General features: G+C 35.9%; 1 long non-coding RNA gene across 1 annotated transcript; it reads right to left on the reverse strand.

Annotated features, from left to right (window-relative positions):
- Positions 1 to 1743: 1743 nt before the first annotated feature.
- On the reverse strand, positions 1744 to 3796 carry LOC148576507 (uncharacterized). The gene is made up of 2 exons (XR_015902343.1): positions 3452 to 3796; positions 1744 to 1999 (listed from the first exon to the last, which is right to left on the reverse strand). It is a non-coding gene; the product is annotated as an uncharacterized LOC148576507 (long non-coding RNA).
- Between the last annotated feature and the right edge of the window lie 1156 nt (positions 3797 to 4952).

Here is a 4952-nt window from a genome sequence, read left to right on the forward strand (position 1 = left end):
GTGATTGACACGTACGCGTGACATGCGCAATCTGCAGAAATAACAGAAAACACTAGGGGCAATTTTGGGCGGAGTTTTGACCTAGTTTCTGGCCCAAAAACACAGACTATAGCCAGGGAATATGCAGAGACTCAACACACATTCTCATTAGCATAGTTTTAGTTTTAGATCTAAATCTAGAGAGAAAATCACTCTTCCTCTAGGTTTTCTTTACATTCATAGTTTATTAGTTTTATGCTTTTGCTTTGGATATTGAGAAGAGTCATAACCTCCATTGAAGTTATTATTCTAGTTTGTTTTCTTATTCCCTTACTCTTCTATATTCTTAATTCTTGTTTAGAGTTATAATTGGGTTGTTTTTAGAATTTATTAATGCAAAGAACTACTTTTACTTTTAATTAATTTGTAGTTATTGTCTATCATGTCTTCCTTTTATTCCCTTTTCAATTCTGTGCAAGTAATTTTCATGTCAATGGAGTATACTCCCAACTTGACATGGGGGTTGATTAAAAGGAGACACTTGAGTTGGAATGCTCAAGTGATTAGTTAAATTGGAAGTTGTTGGCTAATTCTCTATTTACTAACGCTAGACCTTCCCAAGGGAGAGGACTAGGATTTGCGAATAAGAGTTAGCTCAATCACTTAACTTCCCTTTATTTAGTAAGGGTTAACTAATTGAAAATAACAACCTCTTTATACTACACTTGAGAGAATTCTAACAAGGATAGAACTTCCAATTAATCATTCCCCCAGTCAAGGCTTTTTATTCTGAATATATAATTCTCTTTTAATTTATAATTATTTATTTTCTGTCATTCAACTCTCAAATTTCTCGGAAAACTCCTGATTAATAAGATAGCACCCTTTTGTCAACTCGTTGGGAGACGACTGGGATTCATACTCCCAGTATTTTTATTCTAAATTTGTGACAACCTTTCTAAATTGATGAGCGGATTTTTGCTGGTTAAGAACTATACTCGCAACGTATTTCTATATTGATTTCTTAATTGGCTGATTTCCGCCCTCCATCATTCATCTTTTCATGCTTCTTCTTCAACTTCCTTCCATGCCTTCCTTCACCTGTCATCAACCAATACATGCATCAAAGCCTTGCTAAAGTCATAAGAATTCTCATCATTCTTAGCATACAAGTAATTAAAGCATAATTCTCATGAAATTGCATCAAATTAACTATGGTTGGATGAATCTAGGCATGCATAAATTTCTACCCCAATTGCTTACTTATAACTCAAGAAAGTGCATAAAACTTATTAAAAACAAAGAAAAAGGCTAGTGAAACTAGCCTAAGATGCCCTGGCTTCACAACACCAAACTTAAATCTTACTTGTCCCTAAGCAAGTACTGAATTATTGAGAAGAAAGAATGAAACAAAAAGTGATGTTCATATCAGCAAGTCATTTTTAGTAGTTCATGGGGTTCTATGCAGAAAATGTTGTAGTTCACTTCTTATTAATCCTTAGGACTAGAATGTCTCCTTTAAGCATCAACTAACATACTGCTGTGACCTCTTATTATTCACTCATCCTTGGTAATTGCTTTTCTTTGTTTCTCTTTTCCTGTGAGCTTATTTCTCACTTGTAGCCAAGGTTCTGAAAACCGAACCGGTCATCGAACCGTTTTAGTTACTGGTTTACTGGTTTATAGGTTCAACCGGTTTGACCGTGGTTGAACCGAAAAAACCGTTTTATAATAAAATAATAAATAAAATATAAATAAACACACTAAAACATAATTATAGTCTAATATAAATTTTAAAATATCATCCAAATTAAAAGTACTACATAAACCAAAATGTTATAATCTCATTCAAATACATACTCAAAAATCAAATAACAAAAACAACCAACCAAACATAAAATGACAACATCTAAGTTTATCATCAATCATCAAAATCCGCTATAACTTGCTGCAGTTTTGCTACATTAATCCCTCACTTATGTAAACCCTTGTGGCTTGCGAGACTTGTTTGTGGATATGCCTAACAGAACAAACAGAGGAGATGAGAGGCCTTGTTATGAATGCCAATAATGAAATGAATTGAATAGGTTTAACATGACAGGTTTAACATGGCAAGAGTAGGTTTATCATGGAAAATTTTCATCTTCCACTCAATGAACAATTTATTAAATCAATAACAGCAAAACACAATATAAAAGTCAAAAGGTCAAGAACAACACCAAAACAATAATTTATCAAATTAACAAGTTAATAAGATCAATCAAAACTGAAAATTAAAATAGCAAGAACAATATTCAATTATTTATTCAATCACTATATCACTATATCAGTTCACACTTCACAGTTCACAAAAAAACTATATCACTATATCACCATTTCAGTTCACGGTTGAATTACTTGAATCAGAGTTCGCATAGCTTCACTACATACATGTTCTCACTACAATTACTCTTGTTAAAAGTTAAAACCCCTTCTTTGTCATAGATTTTATTAGGGCTGTTTAGTTCGATTAAGCATATACTGTAAGTTTCTCTAGATCTATGTAACAAGCATGTAGGTTATATAAGTATCCTCGGATATTATTTCTCTAAGTATATGTAACAAGCATGTAGGTTATATAAGGGGATAAGTATCCCCGTTTATTATTTCTTTTTCAAATCTGTCGATTGTAATTCCATGTCTGATTATAAATTTCAATTTCAGTTTCAATTCTATGTCTTTATATTTATGTAACTGTTCTATTGAAATCCAATTTGGTTGATCGAGTTCTCATCAGATTAGGGGAAAGATTAATTGAATTTTAGTAACCATGATATTAAAGAGAAGCAATTTGACCACATATCAGATATCACTATAAAAGAGACAATGGTTGCAGAAGGAGAGACAGACAAAGACAGCGAGAGAAGCAAGTATGTATACCTCAAAATTCAACAAAGTAGCAAGACCTCTTCTGCAATTAAGCTCATCGTAATCACTGAGCTAAACTTTCTCAAAACATAACAATTATCAAAATTTATCACAATCTAAACTCATATCTAACAAATAGCTCAAAACTCCAGGCCATCAACACATACCAACACAGGCAACAAAGATCAAACAAATCATCAAATTGCTGTGTGTAATAGTAATAATGCATGTTGCAATTGCTCAGATACATTCTTTTAACTTTGACAAAAACTTCATTCAACTCAAGAGAGGGATAATAAATCTTGAATCTTCCTCAGCAAATCCAAATCAGCCATAACAGTAATACTAAATTGTACCTTCTGATTTGGCAACTAATAAAAAAACCAGAACAAAAAGTTCAAAGTAAAAAAAATAAAATTAACAACCCAACCAAAGAACAAATCAGAATCAACAATAGGGAGGACGACGGAAGAATAAAAATAAATCAGAATCAAACCAACAATCAGAATAAAAAAGTTCAGAATAAAAACAGATCAGAATCAAAATCAAACAGAGGCTCAATTACAGATTCAAATGCAAGGAAGGATGACGGCGCTGGAAACGGAGAGCTGGCGACGGTGGAACAAAGCTTCGCGACGGAGGCAGGAGACGAACCCGGCGACTATGCTTCCACTGCTGAGAGTCTGAAACGTTAGCTGAGTGAGGGACTGAGTGAGCTTCGAAGCTCCAACCAGCGACGGCGTCAGGAGTAGTCCGGCGGCTGAACGAAAAGGAGGGACTGAGCTCGCCGACGTTGAGAGGAACGGTTAGCTCGAGGGTGATGGGAAGGACGAGGGAGGGTCTGTTGCTGCGCCGTTGGAGAGAGTGTTGGAGTGAGTTAGGGTTGGTAACGGGTAAGGTTGGGGTTACTGAGTGCTAAACGACGCGTTTTGAGAGTTTTTGGGCAAAGTGAAAAAAACCGGCCGGGTCCCGGTTCGGTTCGACTGACCGGTTACCGGCCGTTTTAGCGGTTCAACAACGGTTTTCATTTTTTTCGGTTTTAGCATATAACCGAATCGTTTTTCTCATCGGTTCGCGGTTCAACCGGTTCGACCGGCCGGTTCGAACCGGTTTTCAGAACATTGCTTGTAGCTTAGTGTCATGTGTTGTAGCAGCTTCTTATCTTATTTTCACTCAACACATATTCGCTACAGACACTTGGCTCACAATTCTTCTTAAGACATTGGTGCCCAGCACCTCTTTGGGTTACTAAATGCCTTGTAACTAGGTTGCTCTTGATAATGGACTTTCGGTTAATAATCCCGGGTTAGCTAATCCAAGTTAACAAGTGTTAAAGCTCTTCATAGAACCTAATCATCCAAGAAGATCCTAGTACAAAGACACTACAAGCATATGTCCTAAGGTCCAAGCTATTGGCGTCTAGCCTTATTCTTTTGCTTTCTTCTATTTTTGGTTGCCACTTTTGGCTTTTCTTTTTCTTTCTTTCTATTTGTTTTTCTTTCATCCAAGGACCCTTATTTGCTAAGATTCATAGACAGCATGCTAGTTTATACTAAAAAGGGAGATAGTCTATCCTTTTATTCATTATAAGTGAGCTACTACACAATCAAACATATATACCACCACTTACTGTTATTTCACTTCTTGCTAAAAAAGAACTATTCCATTTCTGTTCAACCATTTCTTTTATTCAAATTGAAAAGACTCAGGGGATAAACAAGCATTTAACACTAGTGAAAGTGAAAACACACACACCTAGGCTAGCATACTTGTTCTGAGGGTTACCTAAAACTAAAGGTCGATCTCGGATGAGATCTGCTATGGTGGCCAGAGCTATCGTGTCGGATTTGTTGGATCTGGTGATGCTGCTGATCGTTGATCACCGGAGGGTGGTGGTACCTGCAAGGGACTCCGATGCTTAAGTTAGCATGGGCTTTAAGCAGGATTTTAGTAGAATCAGAGTATCAGTTATACCTGGGTGCTCCAGTGTATTTATAGTAGTGTGGGCTGACCTTTCTAGATAAGATAAGTTAGTTATCTTATCTTATCTTTAAGTGAAGTCATCT

The sequence above is a fragment of the Arachis ipaensis genome, chromosome B1 (genome assembly GCF_059453495.1).
Source record: "Arachis ipaensis isolate K30076 ecotype BB chromosome B1, ASM5945349v1, whole genome shotgun sequence".
NCBI lineage: Eukaryota > Viridiplantae > Streptophyta > Magnoliopsida > Fabales > Fabaceae > Arachis > Arachis ipaensis.